The sequence below is a fragment of the Osmerus mordax genome, chromosome 2, assembly GCF_038355195.1.
Source record: "Osmerus mordax isolate fOsmMor3 chromosome 2, fOsmMor3.pri, whole genome shotgun sequence".
In the NCBI taxonomy this organism is placed as follows: domain Eukaryota; kingdom Metazoa; phylum Chordata; class Actinopteri; order Osmeriformes; family Osmeridae; genus Osmerus; species Osmerus mordax.
The window spans coordinates 5,740,869-5,766,645 of NC_090051.1; the positions used below are offsets into that span (position 1 = coordinate 5,740,869).

Genomic DNA, 25,777 nt, shown 5'->3' on the forward strand with positions numbered 1-25,777 from the left:
TTCCCGAACCGTGGGGAGGAGGGCCACAACATCATGGCCACCAACAAAACTCAGCAAAACTTGTTCTTGCTCCGGCTTTAGCTGTTGGATATTCGGCAGCGTTGCCACAACGGACCGAATGGCTTTGCTCGCATCTTTCTCCGCCGCCATTACGGAACTACAACACAAACTAGCGCGACATCAACGTCATCGTTCTCAGCCACTCCCTCTGTTCGCTGATTCGCCGGTAGAAAATCAACTTGAAAAATCTGACTTACGTACCTCATGGCCAGACCTATGTACAGAAGCAAAAATAAAATTGAGCGGAAGTACGTAGGAAGGCAGAGCCAGGCTAGTGGTAGCCTACATTCATGGAAATGATTATGTAGCCTTCATGTATCGTCTGTTTCTTATGTTATCGATTGCTTATGTTATGTTGATCAAAATGTATTATAGCCTATTGGTTCTCTGTTAAATTGTCTTACCACCACAAACATTTAGACATTTACAAGTCATTACATGCACAATGGTTTCATTACATGCACAATGGTTTTTATTGTCAGGTGCTCAGAACAACACAAGGTCAGAATCAGAATTCGGTTTATTCGCCATGTATGTTATACAAACACGGAATTTACTGTGGCAGGGAGGTGCAATTCTGGGCACTGAAAATCTTGGGACAAGACAACGCAAAGCAACCTGGCATAACATAACATATAAGCCAGCGCTTGCATGTAGTCTACAGTTCTGCTGACTAAGGACGCTAAAGTGGTAGGAATAGTTACCATATCAGTGATGCAGATGGTGATTATGTGTAGTTGATTTGGTGTTAAGAGTTTGTGCACATTTGAAATGTGCAGGCAGTTAAGACCATAATTTATGCAACAAAATTCAGTGATATATAGGCTTGCTTAAAGTAGGCTATATCCACTTTAGAGTAGGCCATAGTCTACATTAACACACATTCCCCCCCACCACAAACGGATGTTTGTGTTTTGAAGATGTATTAATCCTTTGCAGCGAGACCGCGATAAAAACACATTTCAGATCATGCATTTCAATTATTCAAAAGGACAAAAAGGGACTTTAAAATGGCATAGAAGAACTGTGCGACATGTTCCAAGTATGGGTAGCCAAGGCTTTACTGGCCTCCAGTGGAGTTTTCACAGAATGAACAAATTGTAATTGGTATGTGAATTGAATAAAGACAACACACATCCTAAATTAATATTACATGCAATATATTTCCCACGTCGTGACAGTCGATACTGTTGGCTTTGTTCAGGTTACGTTGAGACAACTGTACTTCCGCAGTTATTCCCGCCCCCCAAAAATTGTCTATTTTCTCAGACAACTTTCCGTCGCCATCTGTGGAACTTAGAATGTGTAGTGTGAGTAAATGTAAATTAACAGTCGATTGAAAATGTATATTGTTAACCAGATTAACTAATTAATTTAAAACTGCAAAAATACAAACGTTTGGCTAGCTCTTCAAGATTCTTAATCTTAACAGATAATTTAGCTCTAGGATTTGACATAGTACTGTATTAATCTAAGTAGCCTACACAAGTAGGTTGGCATCATTGTGACCCACCGTCGTATTGCGACAACTTTACCGCATACAAAAACAAAGTGAAGCATTTTCTTTTAACCTTTGGGCTGTCTCAGACCCCCCACATTGCGAAGGTTAAAATAAAATAATTTGTATTTGTTTTTGTATTGAGTAAAATTGGGTAAACACAACGATGATTCGTTGTGAACCTTTGGGTCATGTGACCCGAAGGCAGCACAAGGCTTAAGTGGTGTGGCTTCTGGAATTCATTCACATTCACCTGTCAGAGAGAGAAATGCCAAGAGAAAAGAATGCGACTCAAGAACAAAAAATAGAAAATACTTGGAAATGGTCTGCTTCTAAGTCTCTCTGAGACTCTTTTATTAAGAAATTCATGGCTAAGATATTCATGGCCAAGAATAATCAGCAAATGTTATCCAAGCCAAACTTTCAATCACATGCCAGACAGTTATTGTATCAGCCAGGCTCAACCTATGAGAAAGCCTCCAACCACGAGCCCCACACACCTCTAGCAATAAGGCGCCAGGCTCTGACCAGTTATTTAACCTTGAGGACATGATGACATGCCTTCCACACCTGTCCTTCTCTGATCACAGTGAATTAATACATGGACATACAGGACACAACACCAGGTACATTCAATAAATAATATGATATGGGTTCTAAAGTAGTTCCTCTGTCAAACGTCAAGTCCTTCAATTTCTTCTACAGTTCTGTGAAAGACCTTAGTGACATTACGAGCTAAAATAATTGGTTTACAAACAGAATTGGAGCCTACAATATATAGTCAGTCTAAAAAATATCTGAAGCATCTAAGCTGGTTTGGACACAATCTCATGATACATGAAGGCCTACAAAATCATCTGAATGTACAGTCACACTGGGAGGGTGTTCTCTCACTTAAACTGGTGTAGGCAAGGTTTGCGAAGCTAGCTATTTTAGCTTCTATTCCAAACGATTCAATCCATAATATCCCACCGCGTAAGTAGGTAGGTAGACGGACAGGTTAGTCTGTCCAATCATTACTCTCGGAACGGTCTTAATGATTTGTCGTGTTAATTACCATCCTGCGACGCCCACAGATGTCAGATTGGTTTCATATTACCATCAAACCTTTAGATGAATTGGTTGCTATCAAGATGTGAAGTTTATTTTGGCAAATATGACAAAAAGTATTTCTCCACAACATTGCCTACACCATCTTTAATTGGACTGTTCTCACCTTGAGAGAGGATGTGATGGGTGTAGCTACTTTGACTACTTAAACTACTTAAATTGCCTATGGGGGAAGGTAATATTGTTAGAATGTGAATGTTGTTGGTCTTGGAATCGACCACATCTTTACTCAGTCTGTAATAAAGAGGACTCAAGATTTTATTTCAAGACCTGCGGGAATCACTCATTTTTCTGTGCATTGTTTAATTAGTTAACATCATTACTGAGAATGGATGTAAAATGTACCGCTTCAAATGCAACCAATAGTCAAATTGACCCATTTCTAGAAACTTTTAGCGGGTGTCATTAATTGGCCTACTGTAATGGGTGTGCAGGGAGGACCCAGGTGCAAGAAGATGACGACCCTTACAAATAAGAAGTATACTTCAAGTTTAATTTGTAAGTATACTTAAGTATAAAAAGTATACTATTATCATGGTACCTAAAGTATACTAGCAGTGTACTTATTTAAATACTATTTTTGTACTAAGTAAACTGAATTGGCCCACTTTTTAATTCCCATCATGGGAATTGACCAGCCAATGAGCCACGCTATCTTCATTTTTTCAGTTGTTATTTCGTTCTTCAGTCAGTTTGACAGTATAACCTTCAAATGCATAATGCAACCCTTTTGTCTGCTTCTTTCTCAAGTCGTTTTTTCCATTAATACTCCATTTATACTCGTATAACAGTATAGGGCTTCAAAATGTTTTGGCCGTAATTAAGGTTACAGCTTCAGTAAAAAAAAAAGATTAAATGTGCAATGCATAATATATTTTCCGAGACATGAATAATTAGAATATACAAGATGGATCTAAAAAATGTAACTTGTAATGTACTTTAAAAGTATTTTGACTGTTTTTGCTGTATAATAAAAGAAAACGTAGCCTACATCCTACTCCAGAAGAAATGTATACCATTTTCTGTTTCTAAGTATACTTCTTATAAGTATATCAAAAGTGAACTATTTTCAAAGCATACTTAAAAGTATATCAAAAGTGAACAATTTTCTAAGTATACTTCTTAAAAGTATATCAAAAGTGAACTATTTTCTAAGCATACTTCTTAAAAGTATTTCAAAAGTGAACTAAAAGTGTACTATCTATTTTTTTGTACACTTATAGTAGGTATAAGTATATTAAAGTATAAGTCTATACTTCAATAGACTTTTTTTTTGTAAGGGTAGGATTCTCAAATAAAACGGCTTTTAATGAGGATCGTAGACACAGCCAGGACAGACAACAGGAAACACGCTACATTAAATCAACGACTGACCAAGACGGCAGGGACTTAATACACCGAACCAAACAAGACACAGGTGAAAGCAACAACACTAACGACACCACTGGGGTATATTCGTCGTAGCTCGCAAAGCGGTTTTGCGAGCTAATTTTCAGGCTAAAATAAAAAACGCCCCTCTTTTTGGTTTGTGGAAGCAATTTTCAATAAATCACCATAGTAACATCAATTAGCACTAACCTGCTCCAGCGCAGGCTAACGTAAGTGTAACTGGATAAGCTTGCCACACCCCGGAAACATGGCAGCTTCCTTTTTGAGAGACCCAGTTGACCAAAGAGCGATTCTAGTTCGATTTCGATCTTTCCATACCGATAGTTATTCGCGATCGCCAAGATCCTTTATGTCACACGGATGAGTTCTTGTTTGAGCGATATCGATTCAGCCGACAAGGACTCATTTATTTGCAAGACCTTCTCGGGCCGTACATTGCAAATCTCACGCTGCAGCAGAGCTTTAACTGTGCTTCAGACTCTCATTTTTATACAGTGTAGGCGATGCAGAAAACATTGGCAAAGCAGCATGCGTTGCTGTAAGAAAAGTGTACTTGGCGCTTAACCAGCTGATGAATCAATTCATCATATTCCCTGGCCATGTTCCAGTCAATGAAATTAAAGAGGGACTTTATGCAATTGCAGGTAATTCAGTAAATAAATATTGTAACAATTGCGCTAGAGGGCTATAATGGAGTGGATGCCGAGAAGAAGACCTTTTTATCCTGTGTCCCATATACACCGCTCGACTACAGGTTTTATTACTACACCCCCAATCGCATGTGAATGCCAACAACAAGTGATTAACTCACATACAATTCCCAGTTATGGCAACAACGACAACTTATAGTTACTAACATCGATACATCATCCACTGACAAACCTAATCGACAGAACAACAACACTCAACTCAAACATGCATGCAACATTAATTAAACATGAAACAAGTATGTGAATTGCGCCACCCACAATCCTTTGCGCCAACAGCGCGAGTTAACAGCGACCAATCCGTGGGTCGCTACAATATTTTACCATTTCATGAAAATGCATTCCTATCACTATTCATTGAGGAGCTTATCATTATGCAGTTTCCTAATGTCATTGGCGCAGTGGACTGCACCCATATCCGCCTGAAAAGGCCCTCCGGGCCAAACGAGGCCGATTTCGTGAATAGAAAGGGCTTTCTCAGCCTTAATGTGCAGGTACTTATGACAATTTTCCTCAAATTACATTGCTCTAAAAACAATCATTTGCCTTTGACAATAGACACGGACCTTGCAATTGCCTGCTGTAGGCTACCCATGTACTGTACAATACCCATGACTTGACTGCAATTCATCTTAGATGATCTGTGACTCCACCTGCCTGATAACAAATGTTGAGGTCAAGTGTCCGGGGTCTGTCCACGACTCCCGGATATTCCGAGACTCTACACTATGCACAGCTTCGAGCAAGGTAGAGCAAATCTCATGTCATTCAGAAATCGATTATTTTATGTAGATGTAGCCTGTGCACCAGGCTAGGACTGGGTTCCTTTAGTCTCTCTTTCTCTCTCTCCTCTGTGCGCTCTTTTCCAGTGCCAATGACGTCACTAATTGGGAGTGGAGTGGGCGTCTAGAGGGCCACTTAATTGCCGTAGAGGTAGGCGTATTTAAATAGACACCTGGGGTCCTTACACCGGTAGGGTGTCACTCTGCTGCTGGCACGGGTGTGATGTAAGCCATGATCTGGGTGCTGTCTTAAAATACGAAGGTATGTCGAACCGTTTTTGTCCTCGACTATGAGTTTACTGTGGGTGAGCGTACTAAAATGTTTGTTTCAATAGTGTGTGTGTGGAGGTGCAGACGCTGACCAAACCGTGGTGTACCAGTGGTTGCGTGGCTGTCCGTAGACAAGCACCCGCTGGGTATTGTGGCTGCCAAACGCTACCAGCGTAGCGCTCCTCGCAAATTGTGACGTAGGCGGCAGGTACGAGTTATGCTCTGCCCGCAGTCGTGTAGCTCATTTTCGCTTTGTTGCCCTGATGAATGTGCGTAGATATGGGCGCATTGGCGCTATGGCATATTTATTCTGTAATGGGTGCTGACTGAATCCAGATCACATTGTATTAACTATGAAATGTGACCTGTATTAAATGTGACTGACCCGTATTAATTGTCTGTTTGTTTTTAGACTTGTTCAACTGCAGCCGGCATTGTTGGTTGCTGTTCTCTACACGCATGATTGTGGTGTTGCTCATAGCCTAACTAGGGTATTGGTTTGCTTTGTTTTACCTGTTGATCAACCAAACCAACACCTCTATACTAATAAAGACTGTATTTTTATACTTTTCTAAGAACCTGTGTCTGTACAGATTATTAGTTCAGAGTTCCCCTTGCTCTGGCATTAGCACAGACAAGTTTAGCTCAAGGGGTGGCGTAGTCTGCTGTACACTAGGGGGCGCTACATAGAGGTGATCCAACATTGTTCATATCATATACTAGGTAACTATGATGGGCTCCTAATTGGAGACAGGGGTTACGCCTGCAGGCCATGGTTTATGACCCCCTATCCCGAGCCAGCCCCAGGCCCTGAAGTGCGGTTCAATGGTGCTCTCGCTAGAACGAGGGCACCGATAGAGATGACCTTTGGCCTACTAAAGGGCAGATTTAATTGTCTGCGGGGGCTGAGGGTGGAACCGGACAGGGCCTGTGCGATTACGGTGGCATGTGCCGTGCTTCACAATGTGGCCACACTGAGGAGGGAGAGGGTCCCAGTGATCGTGGCCCATCCTGAGGACGATGTGGAACCTATCCATCTAGATGAGCGGTCTGGACCGGCTGCAAGGGACATAATTGCCTAGCATCATTTGCCTAGCTGTCCAGATGACTTTGGGTAATGTTGGACTCATAGAGGAACATGCTGAAGAATAATGTAAGAGATCCATGTTGTACAATAAAGCCTTTATTTTTTTTCCCTTTATTGGTTATCCTGTAAATGAAGGTGCACAACAAATAAGATTTTCAGTTTAGTTACAATTCATGGCAAAGCTCACAAATACTTTAGCCAAAGCTTTGCTTTACAGAGTTAGACTTACATTCAGCTGCCGTTTAAGCAATTTAACCTCCAAATCAAGCTTCGTTGAGCTCAAGTGGAGGTTGTGGATTTTGGCACGCAAGTAGCGCTTATATAGCGTGCGCACATCTTCAGTCAGTCTGGAAAAAAGACAAACCATTCATAACTTTGTATGATTTCAGTGCGCTGCAAGTTCTACAGCAGATGTTTGCCAATATCGAGCAAAGTGAGTCTGAAGAGGAGGCAGAGGATGTGTCAGAATATGACGGCGAAGAGTGTGCAGAGAATGTGGCAGAAGAGGACGAGGAAGAAGAAGAAGACGGGCAAGAGTACGCGGAGCATGTGTCAGAAGAGGAAGACGAAGACGGGCAAGAGTACGATGCAGTCAACCACGACGACGACGCTGCCGCCGCCGCCGCCGACCAAGCCCCTCAAATCGACAGAGATACTTTCTTGTCGAAAAACGGCAAAATTGAATGGTGTTCGATTGCGTATCGGAGGAATCCGAGGCTGCTGTCGCAATGTGACAGTACGGAGAGGACCCCCAGAGGACCCACAGCTTACGCCGTTTCCCACGCTCACGACATCGTCTCCGCATTTTTACTCTTTGTCACGCCACAAACCGAAAGAGTAATCTTGGACGTCACAAATTGGGAAGGTTATCTGAAACGCGGAGAGGAGTGGAAAGCCATGGACGCCACTGACCTACGTGCCTACATAGGGCTGCTAATCCTGGCAGGGTTGTACAAGTCCCGAGGCGAAGCGGCCGCCAGTCTATGGGACACGCAAAGCGCCAGAGCGATTTTCCGCGCTACCATGCAGCTGAAACTCTTCTACACCTATTCGACGTCGATACGATTTGACGACCGTGGGACACGAGCGGCGAGACGCGCGACGGACAAGTTGGCGGCGATAAGAGAGGTCTGGGATATGTGGGTAGAGAGATTACCACGCCTCTACGACCCAGGGCCCGAAGTGACCGTGGATGAACAACTGCTCGCGTTCAGAGGACGGTGTCCTTTCAAGCAGTACATGCCAAGCAAACCGGCGAAATACGGCATCAAGTCGTGGGTCGCGTGCGATGCAAAATCAAGCTACGCTTGGAAGATGCAAGTATACACCGGGAAGCAGATGGACGGAGTCCCGGAGAGGAACCAGGGGATGCGCGTCGTGCTCGACGTGACAGAGGGCCTGAAGGATCGCAATGTCACGTGTGACAATTTCTTCACCTCTTACGAACTCGGACGAGAGCTCATGGCGACGAGAAACATGACCGTGGTTGGCACCGTGCGAAAGAACAGGGCCGAGCTCCCGTCCGAGCTGCTGATGACGAAGACGTGACGGGTGCTGTCGTCGCAGTTCGCCTTCACTCCAACCACCACTCTGGTTTCCTACCTCGCGAAGAAAAATAAGAATGTTTTACTCATGAGCACACGCCACACAGACGCTGAAATCAGTGACAGAAACGACGGCAAACCGACCATCGTCCTGGATTATAATTTGAACAAAGGAGGAGTCGACAATCTGGATAAGGTCATCACGGCCTACAGCTGTAAAAGGAAGACGGCCCGCTGGCCCCTCGTCATCTTCAGCAACATCGTTGACATCTCCTCCTACAACGCCTTTGTGATATGGAGAGAGGTCAACCCCAACTGGATGCCGCGTAAGCGCAACAAGAGGAGGTTTTTCCTCGAGCAGCTCGGAAGGGCCCTCGTGACTCCGCTGATCGAAAGAAGACGATGTCTGCCCCGCACGGGAGCTGCTGCCGCGGTTGTGAAAGATCTACGGATGGTCAGCTGTCGCGATCCGCCTCCTCAACGGCGACCCGGAGAGGATGGCGCAGTGGCAGCAGCAGCTGCCGCCGCCGCCTCTTCATCGGCAGGACCGACGTTGCCGGTCCCTGCCAGTAAGAGGAAGAGATGTCAAGTCTGCCCGGTGAAGAAGGACCGTAAAACGTTCACCGTTTGTCGCGGGTGTAAGAGGCCTGTCTGCAAATCCTGTTCTCATGTATACTGCCCCACATGCCCCACCGAGCTGGGCTTCGGCCAAGGAGAGGTTCCCGTTGACCCTGGACGACCTGCGGGAGTGTGTGCAGAAGACTGAACAACTCAGTCGAGTGCAGAAGAGGGCTTTGCTCAAGCCACAGTGCTGCTAACGCTACTACCAACACATGCACCACGATGTATATGTTGTGGTGAAGCAAACTGACGTTGTGACAACTTTTTCACAGTCTTGCCACTAGACCACCAGGGAGATACTTGTTTATTGCGCTGTCTCTGCCTTTTTGTTAGACACGGTAACGTCTGTGTTGTTTATTACGAGACCCCGCACTGTTTCCGGTTCCTTGTGACCCACAGCGGTCTTCTGACAACTTTTCATAATACAAAAATAAATAAAGTCAAACCTTTCATTCCCACGCTGTGGGTCACAACGACCCCTGAGACAGCGCGAAGGTGGCGTAATATACAACGCTGTGGGTCACAATGACCCGGAGACAGCGCGAAGGATAAGTTCAGGTTGCATAGACAATGAGGAGAGCGTAAGGGTTATTGCGCTGTCTCTGCCTTTTTGTTAGACACGGCAACGTCTGTGTTGTCTATTACGAGACCCCGCACTGTCTCCGGTTCCTTGTGACCCACAGCGGTCTTCTGAAAATTTTACATAATACAAAAATAAATAAAGTCAAACCTTTCATTCCCACGCTGTGGGTCACAACGACCCCCGAGACAGCGCGAAGGTGGCGTAATATACAACGTTGTGGGTCACAATGACCCGGAGACAGCGCGAAGGATAAGTTCAGGCTGCATAGACAATGAGGAGAGCGTGAGGGTTAAAGGAGGTTTAGATCAGGGGACTGAGATGACTATGTCAGAAGACTGTTTTTGTGTTCAGTTAACCATTTGCGTCTGTATTTCCACCTAAATAAATTTACTTCAATTGAAGGTTGAATTGTTCAAATTGTTTCCAATGTGACATTCAGTTGAATTACAAAAAGGTGAAAACACTTTTCACTCATCTTTGCCAAGGGGTGCCAGTAATGTTGGAACCCACTGTAGGTGTGACGGTCAGGTGTCCCAATACTTTCATCCATGTAGTGTAGAATGTGCACCTGTAGTGTAATAAATGCAGATCTAACCTGTCAGTTCTCCATCATTGTTTCAGCTGAAGAATATTTACAAAGAGAGAGTCCAGAGAAGAAGAGGAGTAGAGAGGAATCTGCCCGGTTACTTGGTGAGTATAAAACTACAATAATAGAAAAATGTATAAAAAGGATTTCAATTTCTATAGTGAAAATACATTATCAAGTATAGTTATGTTCTTAATACAGATTAATTTACATTTAAAGTTTAATTTGATCAAAACAGGCATTTTGTGAACTGTGTTTAATGTGTCAGGTAGTCAGACTTACAGAATTGCTGAATTTAAAATATCTACAAATTGATCAGCCTGCTAAGTCAGTGATGTATAGATCTACTGCTCTACTACTAAACTCTTCTCATCCTCTCTAGAGAATCAGATGTACAGTAAACTAGTAGACGAGAGAGACCAACTACTAAAAGACAAACAAAAGGAACTAGAGAGAGACATATCAAAGGAAGAAGTTAGAGAAACATCTGGATGAGAAGAGGGAGCTGGAAGAGAAACACAAGGAGACAGAGAAAAAGAAGAATGAACTTGAAGAAGAGTTACGAGCATCTAGAGTACAATTAAAAGAAAGAGATCGGACACTAGAGAGACTAGAGAGTGAAGGTAAAGAGAGAAAGAAGAGTCTCGAAGAGAAAGACAAACAGCTGAAGGAGAAAGATGATGAACTAAAGAGGAGGCAGGAGGAACTGGGAGAGAAAAACAAACAACTAGAAGAGAGAGAACATCGACTGGAGAGACTAGAGAGTGAAGGTAAAGAGTTAGAGAAGAGTCTGGAAGGGAAGGACAAACAACTAGGAGAGAGAGATGAACTTCTAGAGGACAGGAACCAGAAGCTGGAGGAAAAGGACCGACACCTGGAGGAGGTGAACAAGACACTGGGGGAGAGTGAAAAGAGGATAGAAGAGAAGGATTCACTCCTGGAGGAGAGGAATAAACAACTAGAGGACACAGAGAGCAGACTGGAGGAAACCACAACACAACTGAAGGAGAAGAACCAACACCTTTAGGAGAAAGAGACACAACTGGATGACATGACCCAGCAGGTGAGAGAGAAGGAGAGACAACAGGAGGAGCTTAGAAAAGACCTGCAGGACAAGAACAACCAAGTAGAGAAGCTCACAGTCCAACTGCAGGAGAAAGACTCTGAACTGGAGGAGAGGAACCAGAGACTGAGAGAGAAGGAGGGAGAATTAGAAGAGAGAGACCAACGACTGGAGAGACTAGAGAGTGAAGGTAAAGAGACACAGAAGAGACTGGAAGAGAAGGACATTCAACTGGCAGAGAGAGGTGAACTGCTGAAGGAGAGAGACAGACATGTTGAAGATGTCAAAAATGAAAACATTAAACTTGGTAAGATTTCATGGCGTAACTTGAATTTCATATCATTTCTGTGATACATTTGAAGTGTTTTGTGTTTGGAAATGGTATGGTTATGGTTTTTATTTTCTATTATTTCAGCACAGCAGATATGTGACCTAAACACTGAGGTAGAGAGACAGAGAAATGAGTTATCAGTTAAAACCACTGGTGAGTGTTATAATGTGAAGTTTTATCCCTGCGGAGGATGCCTTCTGTAAACGCGCTCGCAGAAACCACGACATCGGCGGCTCGTTTTCTAATTTAGCTGAATTAGCTGAGACCGGTGCCCGTAGACGTAGGGAGGAAATACAAATTAGGGAGGACCTGATGGCAATGGAAAAAACGTATTCAAAGGGAAAGGCACGAGACAGGTTTTTCGAGAGGGCGGGGATGGAAGGAGAGAACCAGGCGAGGGAGGGGGATGTGAGCACGAAACCGACTACTTACGGCGCTACAATGTCAGGTTCGATTACCTTGGCTGACCTAAAACCCATACCCGCCGAACACACCCCCGGCAACATGACGAGGCATACGAGATCGGGGGCACAATATACTGGGAGGCAATTTACCTTAATGGCAGCACCAGGTGGAGGCATGCGCTACAAACCATGGGCGTTTCAGGACACATCAAACATAGCTGAGGCAATGCCTCCAACAGAGGAAGGGGGGCGGAAGTGGATGCGCAAACTAGCCCAATTAACTCAGGGGATGACGCTCGCAGTGGGAGATTGGAGACAGCTCATGGGCAGACAGACTACGGGGTGGGATTTGGAACAGATTTAACGAGCCGCTGATATAACTAACACCGCAGACCAAACCCCATTCAATCAGGTGTCAACCTGTGTGGGAGATGCTATGGATCTCAAATGGCCCCAACCAGTCACCGCACTGCACACCATCTCATTCAAATTCGACCCAGATATCAGTCCGTTTAAATTCCCGTCCGAGTGCAAGGAAGAGTGGACCCAAGCCACTGGTGTACATCCAGATAGGGACCCCTCACACACACAGGTCTATCGAGCGGAGGTTTTGACAGGTTGCCCAGACAAGGTTAAAGCGCGTATGATTGAAAACCCGGATATGGCAGGAGCCCGCCCGGCCATATGGGAGAACCACCTGGTACATCACCTACAACAATCTAAAACGATAGCGGACAAAGACAAGGGAGCGGGTAAGGACATAGAGGTCAAGCTCCTCAAACTCCAACTAGAGGAGGCACGTAAAGCGGCGGACCAGGCGTCGAAAAACAAACGCTCAGATGGTAATCAGATGGTGCAGCAGCATCCCGCGGTAGTGACGGGTCCTCCCATGCTCCCGGCAGATAATTTATATCCTTTAGATCATACATACAGACATATTCAGCAGCGGTAGGTGCTATGTCTCAGCCCCACCAGAGTTACCAGCAGGGGCCCATGGGGCCCCCTGGTGGACAGTGGCAGGACTGGGGTCGGGGAAGAGCAAGGGGAAGGGGTGGACCGGGGAGATCCATGGGATGCTATATCTGCGGACAGATGGACCACTGGATGCTTGTGTGTCCAAACGGTGGTCAGGAACAGTCTCAAATGGGGGGTCAGGCTCCTCCCGGATATGGGCGAGGGCAGCAAGGTCTTCATCAAGCACCCTTTGCCGGAGCCGCTCCACAGGGAGGGTTCAGAGGCGGTAGAGGGGGTCCACCTCGGGGGCAGTACCCGGTCAGGTGTCCAGATGACCACTGGATCCCAGGTGAGGACTATCCTGATGCATGAGGGGGCCCGAAGAGCCCTAACGAGCAGGGGCTGGCAGACCCCCTGCTCTCCGTAACTGTGGGTGGAGACTCTGTCATTTCTAGTGGACACTGGTGCACAATACTCCACATTGTCCAAGCCAGTGCCCAGGAACTTGGTCTCAACCGCGACAGTGGAACTTATGGGTTTTTCTGGGACTCCTCAACGCCGATATTGGTATAGCTACAAAGGGCCTATAGAACAATGAAATTGCTTGCAGCCAACAGGAAGACAAATTAGGCAAAGAAAACTGGGGAGGCCCTCCTCCACAGGACTTTACTCCTGCTGAGGAGCTGGCCCTCTCCAGCTATCAGGGTCGCCCCATGATGGAGTGGAAGGGGGCATTTCTTCAGACCCTGGTGGCAGCAGCTCGGAAGCCCAAGCATATGTATGTTTCAAGTAATCTATGTGACCATGTTCATTCAACAATTATTTATGAATATTGTAGGAGTGAAATGTATTACTGTTCTCTGCAGTGACAGGTAATACAGTGGTGTTGCTTCCACCACCCACTGTCGTCCCACTGTGCCATACAGAGGTAACAGTGAAACTAATAGTCATACGCCAGTATGTATGCCATACGTGGTTGCTGAATATTGATCAAATATGCCATTTACTTTCTCAAGTGGAGGTCCTAGATGATCAGGAAACTGTGTCTGCCTGCTCAGAGAGCATTTTGGGGGTACACTTTTGAGTTTTCTTTACCACTTGCAACACAGATGGTGAGAGTGTGTGAACGTGTGGATGTGATTGAAGTGTTTGTAATGACTTGCTAATGGTGGTGGTCTGAACACGAGACAAGTCCTTAAAGTGCTCATTTCAAATATGACACAATTGATTACATTGCTATGGTGTTAAACTCAGCAGGAAGAGGAACGTCTTCCTCCCCCTGAGCCTAGGGCCTCCACTTCAAGGCCAAGACAAAGACACAAATTATAAGCAATGAACCTTGAAACACTGTAGTCAAATGGACACCTTCAACTTTTTCCAAATGTGCCTTGCAAAGGGACAATGTTCTTTATTTGTTTCAGGTTGAAGCAGACAATGTGAGGGCCCTGTATAAAAGAACCCTGGAAATCGATATAGAGTATAAGAGGCTTTTAATTAAAAAAAAACAAGTCTGGAGATAGAAAAACTGGAATATGAGAAGAGATGACTGAATGAATGACACTTAACTTAGTTACACTGACATTCTTTTTCTGTGTTCCTAGGAAAGGGAGAACACATGAGGATATATTTGTTAAACCCTTTTCTACGTTTTGGTCTTTTTATACCTTTTTGTGGGTTTTTTGTTGTGCCTTTTGAGTCTTTTGTGGGGGTTTTCACCATTTCTTTCTTTCAATGTCCTATTCTTTTTGAAAAATGCTATATAAGTGAATGAAGCATCCAAATTCAATGAAAGTAGTGAAATTATCATTTATTTAACTTGTGAAGAGCATTGTACGGTACCATACACATTGTTCTTTTTTGTTTGAAATGTTTTGGTTGAAGGAAACCCACATTTCTAATATGGAAATAATTTGAAAATGGGTCAAAGCAACCCAAGGCTAACAGAATGGGTCAAGGGGAGACACCCCAGTGAATAGGAATAACATATCAACATGACACTACATAAAAGTACCCGTAGCAAAATAACGCAACGCTATGCATACAGTCTGTGGGACTGTGAGCGCACGGCTTCGATGTGTTACATTGGCAACATACGGCTCAAAAAGCTGGCAAAGATACGTAATTCCCTCAGCTGACAATCTATATCTTTCATAAAGATACTCATCAGGGAATGCCAAAGGGATTTGTCGGTCTCTAAATGTTTCTCTAAATAGTTTTAATTCTAAGCATTGCAAGTCTATGTACCTTTAGTATAGTTAGATCTCATATTAAATGTTTCTAATTCTGATGTTCTGGCTCTTCTGAGCGCACCTCTCACTATCCGCGCACCAAGCTCCACAGGGTCTTCTATGAACGGTGACGTCATTATCCTCAACAATTAGTTTGTGGGCGGGGCTTTTATACCGGTTGATCTCTGATCTCCAACCTGCTCCCGACCAGGTTAGCCATTCAGGATGTGTTACCATGGCGATCTACCCCAGAAACAAGTGATCCTCCGTCGTAGTACAGAAAACCCTGGGTTGAACCTGAAGTTACCTCGCTAACGCCAAATCTTGATTCGTAGTACAGGCCCCTGGTATGATGAGTTTTCTGTCAGAAGAGAGGCCAAGGAAAACACCACAATGAAAAGAGTTGACTTTGGTTTATTAGACGAGCTGCTCGGATCACGTCACCACGGCAGGCAGAGTGGTTGGCATGAGTGAGACACATGTCTCTTAGATGGTCATTATATACATTAGCTGGACAGTACAGATATAGTAACCACCCAAACATGCCCAGGGGAAACAGCACCCAGGTGATGTGGTCATAACTGAGTTTGGAGACTATTAGCTGCTTCCTTGTTCTCCAGAAGCTACACAGAATGCATTCCCAGATCTATAAGTGTCCTTCTAGGGACACTTACAAAATCTGCCCATCAGACCCTATTTAGTTTATCACATTCAGTGTAACTGAGATCAAAGACAGGATTGTTGTCATTGTTTGTCAACAATCAAAACAAACATTCAACACACACCAATATTTACAAACACTCTGGGATATCAATTACAACTGTATACAGTTCCATCTTCAATAACATCTATGTGAGCACAGTATGTGAGAGTGTGTGTGGGCTATTCTACCTGACACAGGGACACTGAGGAATCATACCTAACCCTGAACCCAGGATAGAGGGGCTCAGTGAATGTGCTGTGAAATGTGTGCAGGTGGGTCAGTGTGTCAGAGGAGACTCTGTAGAAGGACAGAGTGCCGGCTGGCCAGTCCAGATACACTCCTGCTCTGTGGGAGCTGGAGGGGGGGACAGTTATGTCAGTGCTCTTATTATTGTGCCAGGCCGAGTACCTGTTAACACCACACTCCAGACTCCAGGACTTGCTATTGTATCCAAGCACACTGTCCTTACTCCCTCCTCTCCTGCTGATTCCTTTATATGTCACTGCTATACGAACCCATCCTTTTCCACTCCACTCTGCCTCCCAGTAACAGCGCCCAGACAGACCCTGTCTACACAGCACCTGTGACCGGACCTCAAATCTCTCTGGGTGATCAGGATACGGCTGCTGCTCTGTCCCCCTTGTCACCTTTCTGTTCTCCTCAGACAGAGAGAGGTCTCTGTGTACTGTGTTTGGGTCCAGTGTGAGCTCACAGGCATCTGATGGGGGAGACCAAGACACAATATATTACTGATCATCATCATTGGGTGTGCTTTGCCTTCGGCAAGGGCACAACCTTTGTTCTCTCACATATTTATTTATTTATTGGGTGTGCTCAAGCCTTCGGCGAGAGCACAACCTTTGTTCTCTCACATATATATTATTATTATTGGGTGTGCTCAAGCCTTCGGCGAGAGCACAACCTTTGTTCTCTCACATATATATTTGGGTGTGCTCAAGCCTTCGGCGAGAGCACAACCTTTGTTCTCTCACATATATATTATAATTTTTTTTATTTCTTTTTGCCCCCCTAAAACTCAGTCAATATTTGGCCTACATAGACAACGTAGGTGTCAAAAGTTTCGTCTTGGTAGCGATTGAGTTGCTTCTATTGGAATTTACGTTCCGTTGCATGGTTTAAGCGTAAGTTAAGTTTTTGTGGCGAAAAGTGAAGCTAACGGTGGCTAATTTGCTAGCCACAGTCACTGACGTTACTAACGTCACTGCGTCACTAACGTCACGAAAACACGCGTGACTACCTTTGCCAGAACATTCGTTTAGCATCTGTTAACTTGGGGGATAGCTAGGCTAACTATAGCTTTACTGCAAGGCAGCTGCAGAAACGCCACAAGAAAAGAGGCCAGGGTGATAACTATTTACTCATTTTACTTTGTGATATGACACACAATTGTGATGTGTAATGTACAATATAAGCTGATATTATTAAGGAAGTACATCTACTTTCGGAAACAGTAGTTTACTATTTCACTGAAGTATTAGCATCATGACATTAGCCTGTGTTGCCCGGGCAACACATACTACAGTGGTCTATGATGTAGCGTTATCTGTTTTCAATCGTTAAAATAAACATTCCTCACATATACATTTTCGTTGTAGGATTTATTATGACATTAGAAAACGATTTGTTGGTGAAATTACCATTACCTGTGGTTTCAAACCAGTGTAGCTCACTGCAACGCTGTAGCTTACGCGAGACACACTACAAAAACATCTAGCTACAGTACACAGCTGTTTAGGAAGTCAAACGGCGACAGAAAATGTTCGGCACTCCCCTTACTTAAATCAAAAGTCTATCTAACTACTAACCTGAACTTCATTGCCACAGCCTAAACGTTGTCAATCTGTTCATGAAAATAATTAATTTCAGCCTAAACCGTACAACGGAACGTTAAATCCAATTCAACCAACGCAATCGCTACCAAGACGAACACAGCAGTAGTCTAGTACTGTACCGTAGTAGTACAATTTACCGGGGAAGCTTCTCCACACAGGGCTATATCGCATTTTGCGTTGTTACTGACCATGATCGCTACCAGTGAGCTTTTTATGAATGAGCAATTTTCCACTAAATAAATGTCAAGCTTATTTACGTTTTGGGGGGCATATTTTCAGTTAGCAGATGGTACCGTTTGAATCGCGATTCCATCTTCTACTGCCGGGTAACGTCGTAGAATAATCTTCAAAGGGGTTGTTTATTCATGAATGAATGCAATATGAGTAGGCTAAATGCCTGAAAATATCATGAAAAGAGAAAAACTTAAAATGACGTTTAAATCATAGAGATTAGGTCAATTTTTACACCGGTCTGCAATAATGTCACGAAAACACGCGTGACTACCTTTGGCAGAACATTCGTTTCGCATCTGCTAACTTGGGGGATAGCTAGGCTAACTATAGCTTTACTGCAAGGCAGCTGCAGAAACGCCACAAGAAAAGAGGCCAGGGTGATAACTATTTACTCATTTTACTTTGTGATATGACACACAATTGTGATGTGTAATGTACAATATAAGCTGATATTATTAAGGAAGTACATCTACTTTCGGAAACGGTAGTCTACTATTTCACTGAAGTATTAGCATCATGACATTAGCCTGTGTTGCCCGGGCAACACATACTACAGTGGTCTATGATGTATCTGTTTTCAATCGTTAAAATAAACATTCCTCACATATACATTTTCGTTATATGATTTATTCTGACATTAGTAAACGATTTGTTGGTGAAATTACCATTACCTGTGGTTTCAAACCAGTGTAGCTCACTGCAACGCTGTAGCCTACCCGAGACACTAGTGTGAGTAGCTAACAAAAACTCCTCAGCTGTTCAAGTCAAACGGTGACAGAACATGTTCGGCACTCCCCTTACTCAAAAGTCTTTCAATAGTTGAAACAATCTGACTACTAACCTGAACTTCATTGCCACAGCCTAAACTTTGTCAATCTGTTCATGAAAATAATTAATTTCAGCCTAAACCGTACAACGGAACGTTAAATCTAATTCAACCAACGCAATCGCTACCAAGACGAACACAGCAGTAGTCTAGTACTGTACTGTAGTAGTACAATTTACCGGGGCAGCTTCTCCACACAGGGCTATATCGCATTTTGCGTTGTTACTGACAATGATCGCTACCAGTGAGCTTTTTATGAATGAGCGATTTTCCACTAAATAAATGTCAAGCTTATTTACGTTTTTGGGGGCATATTTTCAGTTAGCAGATGGTACTGTTTGAATCGCGATTCTATCTTCTGCCGGTAAAGTCGTAGAATAATCTTCAAAGGGGGTTCTTTATTAATGAATGAATGCAATATGAGTAGGCTAAATGCCTGAAAATATCACGAGAAGGGACAACTTAAAAGGACGTTTAAATCATAGAGATTAGGTCAATTTTTACACCGGTCTGCCAAATGTATTCGTTTTGATTCAGCCTGTCAGCTGCCTCTTGCAGGGGAAATGAGAAGACATCATATTTCATTCTACACTTCACTCGTATTTTGAGTTGTAAATGAGCAGCAAAAAAAAGATGCTTTTAAATCTATGTAATCTTTATAAATAATAAGTAGGCCCGATGCATTTTTATATAAAATATACAGACCCCTGTGCAACCGACGCAAGCAAGCACACCCTACAATTTCCCCAGAAATTGTATCTTCTCTAGTTCTTTCTTTCTTTCTTTATTTATTTTCGCCCCCCTAAGGATCAGTCAATATTTGGACTACATACACAACGGCGGTGTCAAAAGGTTCGTCTTGGTAGCGATTGCGTTGGTTGTATTTTTATTTACGTTCCGTTGCATGGTTTAAGTAGAAATTGCGTTTTTGTGGTGAAAAGTGAAGCTAACGGTGGCTAATTTGCTAGCCACAGTCACTGACGTTACTAACGTCACTAACGTCACGAAAACACGCGTGACTACCTGTAGCAGAACATTCGTTTCACATCTGTTAACTTGGGGGATAGCTAGGCTAACTATAGCTTTACTGCAAGGCAGCTGCAGGAACGCCACAAGCAAAGAGGCCAGGGTGATAACTATTTACTCATTTTACTTTGTGATGTGAAACACAATTATGAAATGTAATGTACAATATTAGCTGATATTATTAAGGAAGTAGGCCCACATCTACTTTTGGAAACGGTAGTCTACTATTTCACTGAAGCATTAGCATCATGACATTAGCCTCTGTTGCCCGGGCAACACATACCACAGTGGTCTATGATGCATCTGTTTTCAATCGTTAAAATAAACATTCCTCACAAATACATTTGTTTTCTTTGTAGGATTTACTATGACATTACATTACAAGTAAACGATTTGTTGGTGAAATTATCTTTACCTGTGGTTTCAAACCAGTGTTGCTCACTGCAACGCTGTAGTCTGTAGCCTACGCGAGACACACTACAAAAACATCTACACAGCTGTTTAGGAAGTCAAACGGCGACAGAACATGTTCGGCACTCCCCTTACTTAAATCAAAAGTCTTTCAATAGGTGAAACTGACTACTAACCTGAACTTCATTGCCACAGCCTAAACTTTGTCAATCTGTTCATGAAAATAATTAATTTCAGCCTAAACCGTACAACGGAACGTTAAATCGAATTCAACCAACGCAATCGCTACCAAGACCAACACAGCAGTAGTCTAGTACTGTACTGTAGTAGAATTTACCGGGGCAGCTTCTCCACACAGGGCTATATCGCATTTTGCGTTGTTACTGACAATGATCGCTACCAGTGAGCTTTTTATGAATGAGCGATTTTCCACTAAATACATGTCAAGCTTATTTACGTTTTTGGGGGCATTTTTCAGTTAGCAGATGGTAATGTTTGAATCGCGATTCCATCTTCTACTGCCGGTAACGTTGTAGAATAATCTTCAAAGGGGGTTCTTTATTCATGAATGAATGCAATATGAGTAGGCTAAATGCCTGAAAATATCACGAGAAGGGAAAACTTAAAAGGACGTTTAACTCATAGAGATTAGGTCAATTTTTACACCGGTCTGCCAAATGTATTCGTTGATTCAGCTATGAGGCTGCCTCTTGCAGGGGAAATGAAAAGACGTCATATTTCATTCTACACTTAACTCGTATTTTGAGTTGTAAATGAGCAGCAAAAAAAAGATGCTTTTAAATCTATGTAATCTTTATAAATAATAAGTAGGCCCTATGCATTTTTATATAAAATATACAGAAATATTAGTTGTAAAAATTTCATTAAAAAATGGACCCCTGTGCAACCGATGCAAGCAAGCACACCCTACAATTTCCCCAGAAATTGTACCCTCTCTAGTTCACATTGGAATCTCTCTCTCTCCCCCCCTCTCTCTCTCTCCACCCCCCCTCTGTATTTATGTATATTACTGATCCTCATCATAATTCACATTATAATGTCTCCCTCTTCCTGCCTCCCCCCCCTCTCTCTCTCTCATCTCCTCACCCCTGATATGCCCCCATCACTCCATCTTTCTATCCTCCTCATGTTCTCATGTTTTATTTCTTTCCCCCTTTTCTCTATCCCACCCCTCTCTACTCTTTACTTTTCTCTCCTCATCCTCCCTTCTCTCTCAACTATCCGTGTTCCTCTACAACCACTTTGTTCCCATGGTCTCTCTCTCTCTCTCTCTCTCTCTCTCTCTCTCTCTCTCTCTCTCTCTCTCTCTCTCTCTCTCTCTCTCTCTCTGGATCTCCATCCCATCATCTCAATGAATGGTAACTAAAGAGAGCAGAGAGCGGAGAGAAGAGGGAACACACACACCAGCTACTGGAGCTTAGACCAGACACTGGGTGAGGGAGTGGAGGGGCGGAGGACAGGAGAAGAGAGCGAGGGAGGGAGTGGAGGGGAGAATGGAGGAGTGGAGAGGGGAGAAGGGAGGGGTGGAGGAGGGAGGGCGGGGGGAGGACAGAGAAGGGGCGAAGGGAGGGGAAAGGAGAGAAGGGGAGGTGAGGTAAGGAAATGAGAAAGGAGAGGGGGAGAGAGGGAAGTAGGAGAAGAGAGCACTGTAGGAGATGAGGAGAGAGGGGACGGGAGGGCATCAGTCCCGATCCTTATACTCTCCCAAATGAATGAATTACTCATTAAAATGACTTATTTTAATGTGTTGATTCAGGATGCATTGGTATGACATCAGTATAATAGTAGTAAAGCACAAGTGATGTGTATGTGTATGAGCAAGTGTTTCAGTAGTTTGGCACTAGACGGCCTCTCATGGAAAGGAGAGGGAGGGATCTGCCCCCTTATCCCTCCATCTTTCTATCCTCCTCATGTTCCCTCCACATTCCATTTCATCCCCCTTTTTCTTTCTCTCTCTATCCCACCCTTCTCTCCTCTTTCCTCCACTCCTCCTCTCTTTCCCTTTCTCCCCTCATCCTTCTCTCTCTCTCTCAACTATCCATCCATCCAGAGGAGGGAAGAGAGGGATGGAGAGGAGAGGGGAGGAGGACAGCAGGGAGATGACATGGGAAGGGAAGAAGAGAGGGGTTGAGGACAGGAGAGGAGAAGGAGAGGAGGGGGGCAGGAGAAGAGGAGAAGAGAGGAGATGTGAGGGTAAGGGAGAGGGGAGGAGGATGGGAGAAGGGAGGGGTGGGAAGTGAGGAGAGGGGAGGAGAGGAGAGGAGAGGAGGAGAAGGGAGGACAGGAGGAGAGAAGAGGAGGGGAGGGAGAGGTGTAGGAGAGAGGGGAGGGGGACAGGGGAAGGGAGGGTGAAGAGAGGGGACATAGCACACACAGTATTGATGTGGATAATTGTGTTAAATTACTGCTTCTAAAAGTAGTGTTTACAGTGTGTGTGTCCATTTTTGACAGTGTCCAAGTCACTAATGGTATTGTCCCTTGTATGACCTTTTGTACTAGAACCAAGTAGAAGTCAATACTCACATCTCCTAAGGCCAGGTTTGATCCTACACTCTCCACCATGATCCACACTGTAGGGATAAGCAGAGGAATGATGTAAATACACTTCAACTGTTGATAAGTGACTTAGCAACTGACTTTCTAAGTAAACATGTTGTTTTTATCTCATCATCAGAGGTGTATTCCAGAAAACAGGTTTTACAAACTCTGAGCCAACCCTGAACTCTGACTTGATGAACCCTGAGATGGGAAGCTCCGAGTTATCGGTTCCAGAACAGCTGATCTGACTTAGTTCAATTCTAACTACACAGCTACACTGTTCTCTCCCCATGTACATTGTTTTGATATTCTTGTGTGGAATAATGAGTTTGACATGTACATTGAAGAGATGAGAAAAAACAATGAATGGTAAATCAACTGGCACATTCTTCTCCTTTTTAACAGAGCATGACTGGACATTACGAGAAGGAGGGTCCATCACCCTCCACAGCACAGACTAACAGTGAGATGTTCAGTGAATACCAGGTTAGCTCTGCATGGAAAACAGACCCCTGGACCCCGCGACCCGACCCCTGGACAAGCGGCAGATAACGACCGAACGAACAATCATAGTTGCACCATATTGTAGATTATATAGTAAACATGCAGATTTTAATTGTATCATTATGAAATGCAAGGCCTATTAACGTAATTAGATATATATTCAGTGTTGCAACATTACTTAAAGAGGTATATAAAAAACTAACATCTCCTTACTTGAGTTTCTCCAGTCTGCAGTGAGGATCCTCCAGTCCAGCAGAGAGCAGCTTCAATCCTTTTTCTCCTGGATGATTGTAGCTCAGGTCCAGTTCCCTCAGGTGGAAGGGGTTGGACCTCAGAGCTGAGGCCAGAGAAGCACAGCCTTCCTCTGTGACCAGACAGCCTGACAGCCTGTAGAAAGCCTCCAGAGTGAGTCAGCACAGAGGGGTTCATATTGCAGGTGCTGTCATAGCTGCACCTCCCCCTCATTAGACAGAGTGACCCTTTCCCCCAGTTCAGGAAGGTTTGTTTGTGTTCAGTTTGGTGGTAGTAGTTCTATGGAACCTCAGGACCAGAAGCCTGTTCCATAAAGACCACAAAAATGATTAAATGATTAAAGTCCCAAACCTGATTTGAATGAACCTAACAAATTTGTCATGGTTATAGCGGTTCCATAAAGGCCAATTCTAGATCACGAATTCAAGCCAGGTTCAAGTAGACAAGGTAATTGCAGGTGCACCCTATTCAGGGCTCGACATTAAGGCTTGTCCGCGACAAGTGGATTTTTTTGTAGGGCAAATGAAAGAGTTGACTTTCCCCACTGGACAAGTTAAAACTCAAACAAAATTACATGCCATGTTAGCTCACGTTATGTGCCACTCATCACATCTATTTTACCGCTTCCCATCCAATTGTGAGGCCAGTCACAATAACAGCAGCACACTGCTCTCTCTAGTGGCTAAAACGAACAATGACGGCTGTATAAACATCCGACAAAATAAACAAGTACTTTATTCATCCAGAGTCTGTAGAGTTCATCATCTTATAAACGTACACACTTATTAGAATTAGGACAAACTCACTTATCACCTATCTCATTATAGGAAATGTCAGGCACGTGCACAGACATTTTGGGGGGCAGGTGCTCAAACTACAAAAAAGAGCACCCATTGCCAAACATATGTATGAAAATAAAAATAATAATAATAATAAATTATGCCTGCCTGCCTGTATCTCTCTCCCTCTTCATTAAACATGACAAACGTCAGTAAACAGCTGGACAAGGCTTTAAAATCACGGATTTCGTGAGTTTTCTGTTTGTTTATATATTGCGATGTAATGTTTTCACCGGCGCTAATGTTGTGGTTAATTTACCACCAAACAACGTCGGGGGACAAACACCATCATGACCTGTGTGTCTGATGCTGCAGGGGGACAAACACCATCATGACCTGTGTGTCTGATGCTGCAGGTCAGAGAAGAAGTAGGCTGCAGCTGTTTGACCTGGCGCTCAGCACTGCATGAGCACTAAGTGGAGGAGGAGGGAGGAGCGCGGCGGGGGCTTGTGAACGCCGCAGAGCATGTTGGGGCGAAATTCTCACAAGAACTCAAATAAATGCCCCATCAGATATCAAAATGCATTTGGGGGGAATAGATGACAGAGAGAGTAATTTGTATTATGAAATATTGATAAATGAAGAACAAATGTGTCTCTAGCAGAAGGGGCACTTTTCTCATCCAGGGCAAAAGGGCAGGCAGGTGCTTGAGCACCACTAGGGTCTATCTGTGCACATGCCTGGGAAATGTGATCAGTATTCATTCTTACTTCAAGAATTTAAACATAACAAATGAATGAATCCAGACCTCAGTGTCTCCAGTTTGCAGATTGGATCCTCCAGTACAGCAGAGAGCAGCTTCATGCCTGAGTCCCTCAGGTCACTGCTGCTTAGATCCAGATCTCTCAGAAGGGAGGGGTTTGACTTCAGAGCTGAAGCCAGAGAAGCACAGCCTTCCTCTGTGATGTGACAGTCTCGCAACCTGTAGAAGTATCATTACAGGATTACAAACAGCACTAACCTGAAACAGGTCTTATGGTCACTATGGAACTTGAGCAATTTATAACAACTTTGGGCAATATCTTTAGAATTAGAAATATTAAGGCATGTTTATTACATTCAGCCTAGCTTTTTTTAAACTGTTGCCATTAGCTGAACATTGGAGATGTCTGAACATGAGCTTCCCATCCCATTGTGAGGCCAGTCACAATAACAGCAGCACACTGCTCCCTGGTGATGTTTATAATGATGGCTACAATGTTTCTGCTTTTAGATGACCATTGTTAAGTAATTTTTATTTGTTTTCTTTTTGTTGGACCCCAGGAAGATTAGCTCTTCCCACTTTGGTGACAGCTAATGGGGATCCTTTTAACAATACGTAAACAATTGTTTAACAATAAACAATGCTCCCTC

The 25,777-nt window shown here is 43.8% G+C and overlaps 1 long non-coding RNA gene and 1 pseudogene across 1 annotated transcript; one reads left to right on the plus strand and one right to left on the minus strand.

Moving 5' to 3' along the window:
- Nucleotides 1–7,314: 7,314 nt before the first annotated feature.
- LOC136960232 (piggyBac transposable element-derived protein 4-like) lies at nt 7,315–9,213 on the plus strand (annotated as a pseudogene).
- A 7,037-nt stretch (nt 9,214–16,250) lies between these two features.
- Nucleotides 16,251–23,717, minus strand: LOC136932408 (uncharacterized). The gene is made up of 3 exons (XR_010874704.1): nt 23,547–23,717; nt 22,815–22,861; nt 16,251–16,638 (listed from the first exon to the last, which is right to left on the minus strand). It is a non-coding gene; the product is annotated as an uncharacterized lncRNA (long non-coding RNA).
- Between the last annotated feature and the right edge of the window lie 2,060 nt (nt 23,718–25,777).